The 16,464-nt window shown below is 44.8% G+C and overlaps 1 long non-coding RNA gene across 1 annotated transcript in view; it reads left to right on the top strand.

Annotated features, from left to right (window-relative positions):
• LOC115838000 overlaps nt 1-15,984 on the top strand; it is a 28,386-nt gene extending 12,402 nt beyond the window's left edge. The window contains exon 3 of the long non-coding RNA XR_004033066.1: nt 15,923-15,984. This is a non-coding gene — a long non-coding RNA (uncharacterized LOC115838000). The remainder of the gene's footprint in view (nt 1-15,922) is intronic.
• The last annotated feature ends 480 nt before the right edge of the window (nt 15,985-16,464 follow it).

Raw genomic sequence — 16,464 nt, 5'->3', positions numbered from 1 at the left:
TTTTTATAGTGCAAACATAACTTTTATTTTTTTTTATTTTTTTTTATTATACTTTAGGGTTTTAGGGTACATGTGCACAATGTGCAGGTTTGTTACATATGTATCCATGTGCCATGTTGATTTCCTGCACCCATTAACTCATCATTTAGCATTAGGTGTATCTCCTAATGCTGTCCCTCCCCCCTCCCCCCTTATGTATGTATTTCTAACTAAAGAAATATATAGTATAACATTCTCTTTCTTTTTTTTTTTTTTTTTTGGAGACAGGGTCTCGCTCTGTCGCCCAGGCTGAAGTGGTCTCGATCTCCTGACCTCGTGATCCGCCCGCCTCGGCCTCCCAAAGTGCTGGGATTACAAGCGTGAGCCACTGCGCCCGGCAACGTTCTCTTTCTGTGAAGAAATAGGCTATTTCCTTTTGTGCTACATATAATTCTTTTTCTTTTCTTTTTTTTTTTTTTTTTTTAGATGGAGTCTCGCCCTGTCGCCCAGGCTGGAGTGCAGTGGTGCGATCTCGGCTCACTGCAAGCTCCGCCTCCCAGGTTCACGCCATTCTCCTGCCTCAGCCTCCCGAGTAGCTAGGACTACAGGTGCCCACCACCTCGCCCGGCTAATTTTTTGTATTTTTAGTAGAAACGGGGTTTCACTGTGTTAGCCAGGATGGTCTCAATCTCCTGACCTCGTGATCTACCCGCCTCGGCCTCCCAAAGTCCTGGGATTATAGGCATGAGCCACTGCGCCCAGCCATATAATTAGTTTTCAAAGAAGAATAATAACTCTATATGTTTACTATTTTTATTTTTTTAATTTAATTTAATTTTTTTAATTTGAGACGGAGTCTTCCTCTGTTGCCCAGACTGGAGTGCAGCTGCACGATCTCGGCTCACCACAACCTCCACCTCCTGGATTCTAGCGATTCTCCTGCTTCAGCCTCCTGAGTAGCTGGGATTACAGGCATGCACCACCACACCCAGCTAATTTTTGTATTTTTAGTAGAGATGGGGTTTCACCATGTTAGCCAGACTGGTCTCGAACTGCTGACCTTCTGATCCACCCGCCTCGGCCTCCCAAAGTGCTGGGATTACAGGCGTGAGCCACCCCGCCCAGCCTATTTTATTATTATTTTTTTTTATTTTTGGAGAGCAATGGCTCAATTTCGGCTCACTGAAACCTTGACCTCCCGAATTCAGGCGATTCCCTTGCCTCCCGGAGTAGCTGGGACTACAGGTGCCCACCACCACGCTCGGCTAATTTTTGTATTAGAGACATGGTTTCACCATGAGGGCCAGGCTGGTCTTGAACTCCTGACCTCAAGTGATCTGCCAATCTTGGCCTCCCAAAGTGCTGGGAATACAGGCTGTGAGCCACTGCGCCTGGCCTGAATTTTTATTTTTTTTTTGAGATGGAGTCTCGCTCTGTCGCCCTGGCTGGAGTTCAGTGGCAGGATCCCAGCTCACTGCAACCTCCGCCTCCTGGGTTCAAGCAATTCTCCTGCCTCAGTCTCCTGAGTAGCTGAGATTACAGGCATGCGCCACCACACCCAGCTAATTTTTTGTATTTTTGGTAGAGACGGGTTTCACCATGTTGGCCAGGCTGGTCTCGAACTCCTGACCTCAAGTGATCTGCCTGCCTCAGCCTCTCAAAGTGCTGGGATTATAAGCATGAGCCACTGCACCTGGCTGAATATTTTTAAATAGGAAAACAAAAGAGAGAGAAAAAGAAAGACAATCTCAATGCTTTTCTCAGAAAGAACAGGAAGCCTCAAGGAGGAAGTAGGTGACAGTTTATTTTTCAACAAGCACACGTTATCAAGTGAATGAAATTCCTCTGGAAGCTATAAAATTGAAGATTGGAGGACGGCAGTGTTCAGATAGCATGAAAGGCTGCTCACTATTTAGGAATTTTTTTCAAAGCTAAGTTATTAATGAAAGCCAATTATTTGCACTTTTCCAGAAGGAAACACTGAGTCATTCATGAAATGATCTAAGATTTCGAAACTTGCTTACACCATTTTTTTCCCCTCCTCCTTTCTTACCTGTGCCAAAAACAGAAAAGCCAACTACTCACTGGGGCCTAAATCCAGGGAACCTGCACCAAATTAGCTCAAGACTGGAGTAATTTAACAGACTCGTGATGCCCCGAAGGCTTAGGTCCTACCAGGATGGTAAACTCTGAAGTGCCTCCATTGCCCCCGCAGGGTGCAGAGCACAGGGGCCTGGTCCCCACCTCTGGAGGGCCTGTGATTAACTGGTTCTGGCTCAGTAATTATTTAGCCATATCCCTGGCCTGCCTCCAGGTTTCAAGTGGAACAGCAAAAGGGCGTGGGCCTGGCAGATAGGCAGGCCCGTGTTCCTAGGAGGCATTACTTATTTACAGCCAGATCCCTACAGAATTTGGCCAGAGATGGGATACAGATGAGAATGTGTTTGGCTAGGAAATACTGACTTCTTGATGCATTTATGGAAAGTTTGTGAGCTTAGTCCAGTAAACCATGTCAAAAACACAGTCAACAAATGTTTGTTTCAGGAATAAACTGTAAGTGAGGTGGTTTCAACCTAGGGACAGCTTCATTCTGTTTCTTTCCTGGTGAGACTGAGTATTTCTGGGTACTTTTTGAAAAACGTAAGTTGAGGCAAATTCACTAAGAGTCAAACCACTGAAGTTTCTGGTTAGGCCATCAGTGGAAGCCGCTTATTTCATCTTCACAAACAACTGTAAGTCCATGTAGATAACTAACGTAGACAAGGAAACAATGTTTTGATCCAAACAATACAGAAAAGCTTGGAATTGTGCCTCCTTAACATAACACCTTATGTTTGCATTGTTCTGTTAAAAGGATTTTACAGATACATTATCTTAAAATGTCACTGCAAGGTACAGAGGGGAAGTTGAATGTCCCATTTCACAGATTAGAAAACGGTGGCTCAGAGAGACCATGACCTTCCGAAGGTCACAAAATTAGTACGTTGCAAAGTCCATGCTTAAATCCAGGGCCCCTGCAAGAGTGCTGACCTTGCCCCTTACAAACTGGATCTGAATGTTCCCTTCTGTATACCAGGACTCTGTGAGCTTATATGTCCTTTGGTTTTTCATTAAACCTGAGCTTTTAGCTCCCAGAATTCACAAGGAATATTCAAGTCTATTTCCACTCCCTACCTTGAAGCTCCTGGACTGTTTTCACAACAGGGGATGTGCCTATTTGAGAAGGAAGTGGTCTAGAGTCTGGTATTAGTGTAAAATGGCTTCCTCTTTTTCTCCTTGAATTTATTCTGGTAGTATTTTATCCCAATACTCCTCCCCCGCACCAGAAAAATCCCAAATTCTGCAACACATTTGAGGAACTTAAGAAAAAAAAAAGAAAAGAAAAACCTTTCTCATCCACTAAGATGTTACTAATGATCACCAGTGATTTTTAATTCCCTTTGTATATGTGTGTATTTTTCAGTTTTTTTTTTTAAACAATGATATAGGGTGGGCTTTTCTAACATTTAGGGAAAAAATTATTTTTAAAAAATCTTATTATTTTTGTGTAATTCACATGGTGTAATTCACACAATGGGTGGTTATTACTAACACCAGTAGGAAAAAATATCACAGGAGCTTCAATGACAAATCCTCAGGCAGGGTTTAGGTCTCACTAATTTAGAATATGCCTGGTAAGCACTGGTTAAAAATTGATGATCCCGGGAAGTCTTTCTCAAACGATTTTTGTAAAATACCTAGGAGACCTTGAACACTCTGTTACGGAGGTTTTCCAATCCTGGGGATAAGGACAGAGGGTGGCGTTCACGAGGGATACTGCCTATTACTCAGCTAAAAGTCCCCTTGGCTCTGCCCTCCTCCTCCTCCTCGTGCTGCGAGCTGGGAGGAGTCAGCGTTTTCTCTCCCTAACTGGCATTTTTAGTAGGCAGAATACTTGTCTTTTGTGAACGTTTTCATTTTCAAGATATATACAAGAAAACTTTGTTCTTTAGTAAGTGATTTTCTCCCCCACAGGGAGAAGGGTTACAAATCCCTCCCTCTCCAGTGCAGTTTTCTTATCTCTTATTTACAGAGCAGTAGCCATTTTGGGGAGGGGGAAAAGTTGTCAGCAACTCACGTCCTAATAATGGCAGATATTTTTCTTAAGCACTCACCATGTCCCAAGCACTCTCCCAAGAGTTTTACATGTATTAACTCAGTTAATCCTTCCTACAGCCTTATGGTACACGTGCTATTAGGATCCCGATTTTACAGAGGAAGAGACTGAGGAACAGAAATGTAAACTAACCTGCCAAGATCACACAGCCAAGCACCATGCCCTGACCTATTTTTCTTTGCCGCCCGGAGGTATTCATGCAGCCTGCAAACCTTCAATGAAGTCTCCATGGCTGGGATTAGCTCTCTGACCTCTGTCCCAGAGGCAGAATTTTCTTCTAATCTCACGAGTATAGGTGAAAGTCAGAGTCTCATTACAGATTGAGACTGAACAGAAAGTTGGAATCCATTGAAAAAGAGGTGTGTGACATTGATCAAGGCAAACACTTTTATTTTTGCCCATTTATACTTCCTTAAAAATCTATGAGCCAACTCTGTTGTTACCACACAGACATGCACTGGTTCCCTAGCCAGGTCAGGTCAGCTAGAAAATACAACATATGCTTTTGAACAACTAGATTTATTTCAACCCATTTTCAATGTTTATATAATTCAATTGTAAAATGTTAAAACTTGGAGGATTTTATTCATCAGCTGAAGGACTCATAGTTCCTATCTTAAAAAACAGCAATGAATAAGCAAACTATAAACTAACAAAAAACCAAGCACAACAAAACAAACAGCAAATTAGGTTTAATCATAATGCTTGGGAGAATATGTATTTGGCTTAATTATATTTTCTTCTTCTTTTTTTTTTTTTTTTTTTTTTTTGAGATGGAGTTTTGCTCTTGTTGCCCAGGCTGGAGTACAATGGCACGATCTCAGCTCACTGCAACCTCCGCCTCCTGGGTTCAAGCGATTTTCCTGTCTCAGCCTCATAAGTAGCTGGGATTGGCCAGGTGCGGTGGCTCACACCTGTAATCCCAGCACTCTGGGAGGCCGAGGCGGGTGGATCACAAGGTCAGGAGTTCAAGATCAGCCTGGCCAAGAAGGTGAAACCCCATCTCTACTAAAAATACAAAAAAATTAGCCGGGTGCAGTGGCAGGTGACTGTAATCCCAGTTACTCAGGTGGCTGAGGCAGGAGAATCGCTTGAACTCAGAGGGCAGAGGTTGCAGTGAGCTGAGATCGTGCCACTGCACTCCAGCCTGGTGACAGAGTGAGACTCCGTCTCAAATTAAGAAAAAAGAAAAAAGTAGTTGGGATTACAGGTGCCCGCCAGCACACCTGGCTAATTTTTGCATTTTTAGTAGACATGGGGTTTCATCATATTGGTCAGGCTGGTCTCAAACTCCTGACCTCAGGTGATCCACCTGCCTCCGCCTCTCAAAGTGCTGGGATTTCAGGTGTGAGCCACCGTGCCTGGCCAATTATATTTTCTAGTTATTCAGCTATCTACAAATAAAGGTTTTGTTTCATCTTTACATATTTTAAATATGTCTTACTATATATTTATATGCATATATAAACATTTCTTTTTTTTTTTTTTTTGAGACAGAGTCTCACTCTGTCGCCCAGGCTGGAGTGCAGTGGCACAGTCTCGGCTCACTGCAAGCTCCGCCTCCCGGGTTCAAGCCATTCTCCTGCCTCAGCCTCTCCGAGTAGCTGGGACTACAGGCTCCCGCCACCACGCCTGGCTAATTTTTTTTGTATTTTTTAGTAGAGACGGGGTTTCACCGTGGTCTCGATCTCCTGACCTCGTGATCCGCCCGCCTCGGCCTCCCAAAGTGCTGGGATTACAAGCGTGAGCCACCGCGCCCGGCCCCGGCTAAATATTTCTTGTACTCTTTTAATATGTGAGAAATAGTTTTCCATCTTTAAACGTGTTTAATATGGTAAACATCCTTTTTTTATGAAACAAGATTGAATATCAATAAACTAAACCACAAGTAGAAAAAACTATCATTTTTCATGGAGAATTCACAGTTCTTTAATGCTCTTATTCTGAATCTGAATAATCATTCCTGATGAAATAGAAAGCACAATTAAGTTTTACCCACATGGACTCTTCATAACATTCCCTGGAGGCTTCCTTTTTCAGACCAAATCTTTAATATCAGTTCTGTCCTTATGATTTATGTCTTCCTCCTTCAAAAGAGAAAGTAAAAAAAAATTAAAATTAAAGGCTTTTTTTTTTTTTTGAGAGGGAGTCTCACTCTATCGCTCAGGCTGGAGTGCAGTGGGGCGATCTTGGCTCACTTCAACCTGCACCCCCTGGATTCAAGTGATTCTCCTGCCTCAGCCTCCCGAATAGCTGGGATTACAGGCACCTGCCACCATGCCTGGCTAATTTTTTTATTTTTAGTAGAGATGGGGTTTCACCATCTTGGCCAGGCTGGTCTTGAACTCCTGACCTCGTGATCCACCCACCTTGGCCTCCCAAAATGCTAGGATTACAGGCATGAGCCACCACGCCTGGCCTGAAGGCTCAGTTTTTATACATACACACACACATATCTTTTAATGTGGCACACACTATATAGAATATTGCAGTGCAATTTTAACAACAGAAAGAAAAATGATCTTTGAGACACAACTGAAATTGAAGTACACAGAACTTATATTGTTCATTCAAATTTGTCTTTATTATACAGTTTCTAAACACCGAAGGACACAGGCAAAAGCTATGACCAGTACAAATTTAATTAAGCTTTCTATTCTGTGTATGATGAAAAGAACCGAAGTCTGTCATTTTAAAGTGAACTCAGTGTAAATCCCAAGAGAAAAATGTAAATGATTTTATTGTATGAAAAAGTTCAGTGAACTTTGAAATTCTTATTGAGCATAATAGACATACTGATCAAACCAGGCCAGGTGAAGTGACTCACACCTGTAATCCCAGCACTTTAGGAGGCCAAGGTGTGAGGATCACTTGAGCCCAGGAGTTTGAGACCAGCCTGGGCAACAAAATGGCACCCCATCTCTATAAAAAAAAAAAAGAAAATTAAAAATTAGCTGAATATGGTGGTGCACAGTTGTGGTCCCAGCTACACAGGAGGCTAAGGGCAGGAGGCTTACTTGAGCCAAAGAGGTCAAGGCTACAGTGAGCTATGATCGCACCACTACACTCCAGACTGGACAAAAGAGTGAGCCTCTGTGTCTAAATAAATAAATAATTAAATAAGAAAAGGCCAAACCCCATGATGCAAAAGATTTTGCCAATCCCCCCGCACCAAGAAGTGGTGTTCCCTCACCACAAACAGAAGACTTTTCATTCGGAAATCCTTCACTAAAGGAAAACATAGTAAGCCAATGCAGCCAAAAAAGTCATCTATGCAAAGTCCATGGCTGTCTTCTATCTTTAGCATTACAGATCTCAGAATCAAATAGATATAGGCTGAGTGGGGTGGTTTACATCTGTAATCCCAGCATTCTGGGAGGCCAAGGTGGGAGGATCATTTGAGGCCAGGAGTTGAAGATCAGCCTGGGCAAAATAGCAAGACCCCATCTCTATTACACATTTTTTTTGTCTTTTTTTTTTTTTTTTTCATTTTTGTGCAGAATGGGGCCTCCCTATATTGCCCAGGCAGGTCTCGAACTCTTGGGCTAAAGCTATCCTCCTGCCTCTGCCTCTGCCTCCCTGGGAGCTGGGATTACAGGCATGAGCCATTGTGCCCAGCCTTGAGGGGAGTTATACTATTTTTTTGGTCTTCTTTTTTTTTTTTTCCATCTCTATTAAAAATAAATAAGGCTGGGTGCAGTGGCTCACGCCTGTAATCCCAGCAGTCTGGGAGGCCAAGGTGGGTGGATCACCTGAGGTCAGGACTTCAAGACCAATATGACCAACATGGTGAAATCTCGTCTCTACTAAAAATACAAAAAAATTCCCCAGGCGTGGTGGCACATGCCTGTAGTCCTAGCTACTTGGGAGACTGAGCAGGAGAATTGCTTGAACCTGGGAGGCCGAGGTTGCAGTGAGTCGAGATCGCGCTATTGCACTCCAGTCTGGGCAACAAGAGCAAAACTCCGTCTCAAAAATAAATAAATAAATAAAAATAAATAAAAGACAAATAGATAGAGAAAGCAATTTATGACATGACTGATCTGTAATCTGAGAAAAATCCTGTCAGTGTGCAATACATGAAAATCTTACCCTGGGCCAGGCACTGTGGCTCATGCCTGTAATCCCAGCTACTCGGGAGGCTGAGGCGGGAGAATTGCTTGAACCTGGAATGTGGAGGTTGCAGTGAGCTGAGATAGCGCCATTGCACTACAGCCTCGGCAATAAGAGCAAAACTCTGTCTCAAAAAAAAGAAAAGAAAAGAAGATCTTGCACTGATGGACAACCATTCAACAACACAGATCTATCAAAGACCTACTCTGCCAGGCAATGCTTTAGGGCTTTGGAGCATATTGATATATAACACCCATGACGTCCTTGAAAATATATTCTTATAGCCATAAGTAACAAAATAGGAGCCTTACAAAATATGACCAGGCGTGTCTGTTTTCTTTTCCTTATTCACTGAAAGCATATTGACCAATCACTGTGTCAGTGTTTGTGTTGGTGCAGAAATGCAGAATTGCACACGGAAAGCATGGTCCTAACTGGAGTCAACATTTTAGCAAAGTAAACAGACATTAACAATGGTTCTCAACCATTTGTAAGCATTAGAATAATCAAAAGCTTGGTTAAAAATGCACATTGGCTTGCATATCCCTGGGAGACTGAGATCTCACACTCTAGTGTCACCCCCATGGATGCAGAGGCAGGTGCCCTGGGCTCACATGTTCTAGAAGGTAATTAACTATGATAAGAATAAATGCTCAGTAGAAAACTCGGACTGGGTGTGGTGATTCACGCCTATAATCCCACCACTTTTTGTTTTGTTTCGTTTTTTTGAGATGGAGTATCACTCTTGTTGCCCAGGCTGGAGTGCAATGGCCCGATCTCAGCTCTCTGCAACCTCCACCTCCTGGGATCAAGTGATTCTCCTGCCTTAACCTCCTGAGCAGCTGGGATTACAGGTGCCTGCCACCACACCCAGCTAATTTTTGTATCTTTAGTACAGACAGGGTTGCACCATGTTGGCCAGGCTGGTCTCAAACTCCTGACCTCCAGTGATCCACCCGCCTCAGCCTCCGAAAGTGCTAGGATTACAGGCATCGGCCACTGTGCCCGGCCATCCCAGCACTTTGGGAGGCTGAGATGGGAGGGTCACTTGAGCCCAGTAGTTCCAGACCAGCCTGGGCAACATAGTGAGACCCCATCTCTACCAGAAATAAATAAAATTAGCCTGGTGTGCCTGTAGTCCTGGCTACTCAGGAGGCTGAGGTGGGAAGATCACTCCAGCCTGGGAAGTCAGGCTCAGTGAGGAAATGAGGAACGAAGTGAGGCGAGGCTGTGCCACTGCCTTTCAGCCTGAGCCACAGCCTGTCTCTAATAAAAGAAAAGAAAACTTGGCCGGGCGCGGTGGCTCACGCCTGTAATCCCAGCACTTTGGGAGGCCGAGGCAGGCGGATCACAAGGTCAAGAGATTGAGACCATCCTGGCTAACACGGTGAAACCCCATCTCTACTAAAAATACAAAAAAATTAGCCGGGCGCAGTGGCGGCGCCTGTGGTCTCAGCTAACTCAGGAGGCTGAGGCAGGAGAATGGCGTGAACCCAGGAGGCAGAGCTTTCAGTGAGCTGAGTTCCCACCACTGCCCTCCAGCCTGGGCGACAGAGCAAGAGAGACAGACTCTGTCTCAAAAAAAAGAAGAAAAGGAAAGAAAACTTGCGTAGTGTTTGCAGGTCAGCTTCTCCTTGGCACAGGAAATACTATACCCGAGGCCCATGATAATTTTAGGGGCCCACAAAAATATTTTTATTTTAATTTATTTTAAGGACAGAAGAGAACATGAATAATATTCATATATATAGTAATATAAAGTATTCATATATAATCTATAGTAATGAATCCAGCCTGAATTATATTTCCTCTTCAGGCCAATGTAGTAATAAAATACAATTTTTCATATCCTTTTACGGAGGAAGGGGTCCACAAAGGCAACTATATCTCAGGCCCTTAAGAGTCAGGATTGGGCTGTGTATGCTATGGAAACCTGTAAGGAGCTTGGAGGTGGTGGGAGTTTGGATGAGGCTTCTAGGTAGGAGGGACCCATTGAGTGGAAACCTGAAGGGAGAATAGAAATCAACTATGCTAAAGGCGTGGCAGAGGCTGGGCATAATGGCTCACGCCTATAATCCCAATACTTTCAGAGTCCAAGGCAGGTGGATTACTTGAGATCAGGAGTTCGAGACTAGCATGGACAACATGGCAAAACCCCATCTCCACTACAAATTAGTCAGGCATGGTGGCATGTGCCTGTAATCCCAGCTATCTGGGAGGCTGAGGCTGCAGTGAGCCGAGATTGTACCACAGCACTCCAGCCTGGGCAACAGAGCGAGACTCCATCTCAAAAAAAGATAATATTAATAAGAAATAAATAAAAGTAAAGGCAGGACAGGGAGGAATGAGCACTGAGAAGGTAGAACATGGAAGAGTTTTCTTTTCTTTTCTTTTTTTTTTTTTGAGACAGAGTCCTACTGTGTCATCCAGGCTGGAATGTAGTGGCACAATCTTGGCTCACTGCAACCTCTGACTCCCAGGTTCAAGTGATTCTCCTGCCTCAGCCTCCTGAGCAGCTGGGATTACAGGTGCACCACCATGCCTGGCTAATTTTTTTTTTATTTTTAGTAGAGACGGGATTTCTCCATGATGGTCAGGCTGGTCTTCAACTCCTGACCTCAGGTGATCCGCCCTCCTCGACCTCCCAAAGTACTGGGATTACAGGCGTGAGCCACCACACCTGGCCAGGAAGAGTTTTCTAAGTAGAGGGAACAGGATGTGCAAAGCCCCTGGGGTAGGAAGAAACAGGAACATGTGAAGAACTAAAAGAAGAAAGTAACACTGGTTAGAGAAACTGCAGCCAGGGGAAGAATAGTGTGAAAAGAAACAGAAGCCAGTCAATGCTGGGCTTATAGACAATGGGAAAATATGCTCTGTTTTTTTCTCTCCTTTGCCTGATCTCTAGTTTGCTTACAAGAGGAGATAAGATTTCCTTTTTATTGGTTTGCAAATTGTACATGAGTATCTACTTTATCTTTTTTTTTTTTTTTTTTGAGACAGAGTTTTGCTCTTATTGCCCAGGCTGGAGTGCAATGGCGCGATCTTGGCTCACCGCAACCTCTGCCTACTGGGTTCAAGTGATTCTCCTGCCTCAGGCTCCCAAGTAACTGGGATTACAGGCAGGCGCCACCACGCCCGGCTAATTTTGTATTTTTAGTAGAGACAGAGTTTCTCCATGTTGGTCAGGCTGTTCTCAAACTCCCAACCTCAGGTGATCCGGCCACCTCGGCCTCCCAAAGTTCTGGGATTACAGGTGTGAGCCACCTCGCCAGGCTAGTTATTATCTTTTTTCTTTCTTTTTTTTGAGAAAAGATCTCACTGTGTTGCCCAAGGTGGACTACAGTGGCATGAACATGGCACACTGCAGCCTTGACCTCCTAGGCTCAAGCGATCCTCCTGCCTCAGCCTCCCAAAGTGCTAGGATTACAGGCATGAGCCACCACACCTGGCCAGTTATTATCTTTTTAGTGCTAATAACCATCTAGGTTTTGGTTGTTTGTTAGGATTTGGAGATATCTCTGAAAAAAGAATGAAGAAAGCGTTCAATGTTTCTTCTTATAGAATGAACCAACTTATAAAAAAAAGAAATGAACCAACTTATTTGTCTTTCAGAAGTTTTCTTAGATACTGAGATTTGATAGTTAGGCAGGATAATCCAGTTGTCATCATGACTATTATAATTTGAAATGTTCCCAAAAGCTTTATGTCTGACTGTAAACATATTCATGAAGATTTTAGTTTCACAATACTTAGTCTTTACCGTTATAGAACAAAGGTAATGTATTTTGGTAACTGCGAGGTAAAAGGAGAATTAAAACTGTAAATACAGGCCTCCTTCAGTATTTATGGGGGATTAAGTTCTAGGCCCTCCCATAGATACCAAAATTCACAGACGCTCAAGTTCGTTATATAAAATGGTGTAGCATTTACATATAACCTAAACATATTCTCCAGTATACTTTGTCATGTCATCTCTAGAGTCCTATTTTTTTTTTTTTTTTTTTTGAGGTGGAGTCTCGCTCTGTCGCCTAGGCTGGAGTGCAATGGCGTGATCTCAGCTCACTGCAACCTCCATCTCCTGGGTTCAAGCAATTCTCCTGCCTCAGCCTCCTGAGTAGCTGGGATTACAGGCACGTGCCACCACGCCTGGCTAATTTTTGTATTTTTAGTAGAGAACGGGGTTCCACCATGTTAGTCAGGCTAGTTTCAAATTCCTGACCTCGTGATCTGCCTGCCTCAGCCTCCCAAAGTCCTAGGATTACAGGCGTGAGCCACGGCACCCGGTCTCTTTTTTTTTTGAGACGGAGCCTCGCTCTGTTGCTCAGGCTGGAATGCAGTGGCGAGATCTCAGCTAACGACAACCTCCGACTCCCGGGTTCAAGCAATTTTCCTGCCTCAACCTCCCGAGTAGTTGGGACTACAGGCACATGCCACCATGCCCAACTAATTTTTGTATTTTTAGTGGAGACGGGGTTTCACTATATTGGACAGGCTGGTCTCAAACTCCTGACCTCGTGATCTGCCCGCCTGGGCCTCCCAAAGTGCTGGGATTACAGGCATGAACAACCTCGCCTGGACCCAACTTATTTATTCTTTATTTATTTATTTATTTATTTTTTGAGACGGAGTCTCGCTCTGTCGCCCAGGCTGGAGTGCAGTGGCGCAATCTCGGCTCACTGCAAACTCCGCCTCCCGGGTTCACGCCATTCTCCTGCCTCAGCCTCTCCGAGTAGCTGGGACTACAGGCGCCCGCCACCACGCCCGGCTAATTTATTTTTTGTATTTTTAGTAGAGACGGGGTTTCACCGTGGTCTCGATCTCCTGACCTCGGGATCCGCCTGCCTCGGCCTCCCAAAGTGCTGGGATTACAAGCGTGAGCCACCGCGCCCGGCCTTTTTTTTTTTTTTTTTTTTTGAGGCGGAGTCTTGCTCTGTCTCCCAGGCTGCAGTGCAGCGGTGCGATCTCGGCTCACTGCAAGCTGCGCCTCCCAGGTTCACGCCATTCTCCTGCTTCAGCCTTCTGAGTAGCTGGGATTACAGGTGCCCACCACCACGCCTGGTTTTGTATTTTTTAGTAGAGATGAGGTTTCACCATGTTGGCCAGGCTGGTTGTGAACTCCTGACCTCGGGTAATCCACCTGCCTCGGTCTCCCAAAGTGCTGGGATTATAGGCGTGAGCCACCGCGCTCAGCCAGGACTACTTTTTAAAATAATAAAGGCAGCCGGGCGCGGTGGCTCAAGCCTGTAATCCCAGCACTTTGGGAGGCCGAGGCGGGCGGATCACGAGGTCAGGAGATCGAGACCATCCAGGCTAACACGGTGAAACCCCGTCTCTACTAAAAATACAAAAAATTAGCCGGGCGTGCCGGGCGTGTTGGCGGGCGCCTGTAGTCCCAGCTACTTGGGAGGCTGAGGCAGGAGAATGGCTTGAACCTGGGAGGCGGAGCTTGCAGTGAGCCGAGATCGTGCCACTGCACTCCACCCTGGGGGACAGAGCAAGATTCCGTCTCAAAAAAAAAAAAAATAAAATAAAATAAAATAAAATAAAATAAAATAAAATAATAAAGGCTGGGCACTGGCACAGTGGCTCACCCCTGTTATCCCAGCACCTTGGGAGGCTGAGCCTGGAGGGTCACTTGAGCCCAGTGGGTTCCAGACAAACCTCGAAAACATAATGAGACCCTGTTATTTTTTACAAATCGCAAAGATTTGTAAAATCTTTGTAACATTGTGCCATCGCACCCCACCTTGGCCACAGAGCAAGACGTTGTCTCAAAAAATAATAATTCGTTAAGAACTTAGACAAGGTCTATACATTGTGCTTGGTTGTCATTCTGCATCTATCATATATGAAGCCTGAAGCCTGATGCTGGTGCAGGGTGTATACCCAAGAAAAGCACCTTCCTCTCCCCACCTTGCCCCTTGGAGACGAGGCTCAAGGCTCCAGGCTGAAGAATCAGGTTGATCATCACAACAGCAGTAGCCTCCTAAGCACTCTCTGCAGCTCCACCCCAACTTCCCCTCAGGGCTCTTCTCTTCACAGGTGCCATTCATGCCACTGATCTTCGTTGAGCTCCCACTATATGCCAGATACGTCAGGACACATTACTGCAAACAGACAGAAACCTTGGTCTTCATGGAGGTAACAGCTTAGGGGTTTGGGAGGGGTCAGTAAAAAAAAGATAAACAAGATAGTAAGTTAAATATAGAGAAAAGCAGATGATGATAAGCTGTTAAGAAAGAAGGATAGGGCTGGGTGCAGTGGCTCCTGCCTGTAAATCTAATGCTTTGGTAGGGCAAGCTGGGAGAATCGCTTGAGGCCTGGAGCTCAAGAGCAGCCTGGACAACGCAGCAAGACTCCGTCTCTACAAAGAAAACAAATATGAACAACATTTTAAAAAATTAGCTGGGCATGGTGGTGCCCACCTATATTCCCAGCTGTTTGGGAGGCTGAGGAAGAGAATCCCTTGAGCCCAGAAGATCGAGGCAGCAGTGAACTAGGTAGCATTGTGCCACTGCAGTCCAGCCTGGGTGACAGATTGAGACAAAGGAAAGAAAGAGAGAGAGAGGGAGAAACAGAAAGAAAGAAAATAAAGAATCCACCTTGAATTCTGAAGAATATATATATTTTTTAAAAAGGGAGAAAGAAAAGAAGGAAGGAAAGAGGGAGGGAGGGACAGACGGAGGGAGGGAGAGAGGGAAAGAGGGAAGGAAAGGAAGGAAGGAAGGAAAGGAAGGAAAGGAAGGAAGGAAGGAGGGAGGGAAGGAAAGAAAGAAGGAAGGGAGGGAGGGACAGGCGTGGTGGCTCACGCCTGTAATCCCAACACTTTGGGAGGTCGAGGTGGGCAGATCACTTGAGTTCAGGAATTCAAGACCAGCCTGGCCAACATGTGAAACCCCATCTCTACTAAAAACACACAAAAAATTGGCCGGGCGCAGTGGCTCATGCCTGTAATCCCAGCACTTTGGGAGGCCAAGACTGGCGGGTTACCTGAGGTCAGGAGTTCAAGACCAGCCTGGCCAACATGGTGAAATCCCATCTCTACTAAAAATACAAAAATTAGCCAGGCCTGGTGGCACACACCTGTAATCCCATCTACTCAGGAGGCTGAGGCAGGAGAATTGCTTGAGCCCAGGAGGCAGAGGTTGCAGTGAGCCGAGATTGTGCCACTGCACTTCAGCCTGGCTGACAGAGCAAGACTCTGTCTCAAAAAAAAAAAAAAAAAAAATTTGCCAGGTGTGGTGGCATGTGCCTGTAGTCCCAGCTACTCAGGAGGCTGAGGCAGGAGAATTGCTTGAACTGGGAGGTGGTGGTTGCAGTGAATTGGGATCATGCCACTGCACTCCAGCCTGGGCAACCGAGTACAAGTAAATAAATAAATAATTAATTATTAAAAATAAATTGTGGTGATTCCAACTCCTTGGTGTCATTGAACCTGTTTCTCCACTTTTCGTACTTCCTGCAAACCAGGAGTTAGACCTGGAGACTTGATCAGATGCAGGGTTGATTCTTGGCAGCCGTTAAAGATGACAGGCAACCTGATCCTCAGTATTGTGTTAGAAAGCACACAGAGTGAGCGGGATCTAGAAGGATGTACACCAGCACATTATTGGTAGTTATTTTGGGGAAGTAGAATGACCTTATTTTTGCTGATCTAAATTTTATTTTTCACAGTGAGTATGCCTTTCTCCTGAAAAATAAAAAATAGTTGGTGTTTACTGAAAATCGTATGCCAAATACTGTGTTGAGAGATTCATTTACGTGAGCTCATGGAATCTTCAGGACAATTCTGTGAGATAATTACTATCTCCATTCTGCAGTAAACACTCAGAAATATGAAGTAACTTGCTCAAGTTCATATGGTCAGTCTTGGGTAGAGCTTGGATTTTATCTCTCAACTGTCTGACTCTGAAGGGATTCTGATTTTGGAAAGTGTGGCATGCAACCTGAGAGACTTAATTTCTTTCTGGAAGATTCCCTCAAGTTGTTCTGATGCAGACCCAGGCCTGAGAACCACAGCCTCTCTGCCCACCACATGATGTCATCATCCATAAAACATCTGCTCTCCAGGCTAAACTTGCTCTCAGCTGAAAAGTATTCTGTGCCCATCACATGTGAAGCCTGAAGCACGATGCTGGCGCAGTGTACCCAACAAGAGCACCGTCCTCTCCCCACCTTGCCCCTTGGAGACGAGGCTCGAGGCTGAAGAATCAAGT

Source organism: Nomascus leucogenys, chromosome 13 (genome assembly GCF_006542625.1).
Source record: "Nomascus leucogenys isolate Asia chromosome 13, Asia_NLE_v1, whole genome shotgun sequence".
Taxonomy (NCBI): domain Eukaryota; kingdom Metazoa; phylum Chordata; class Mammalia; order Primates; family Hylobatidae; genus Nomascus; species Nomascus leucogenys.
Note: the sequence above shows the minus strand (reverse complement) of the source record. Positions and strands in the feature narration are given on the sequence as shown.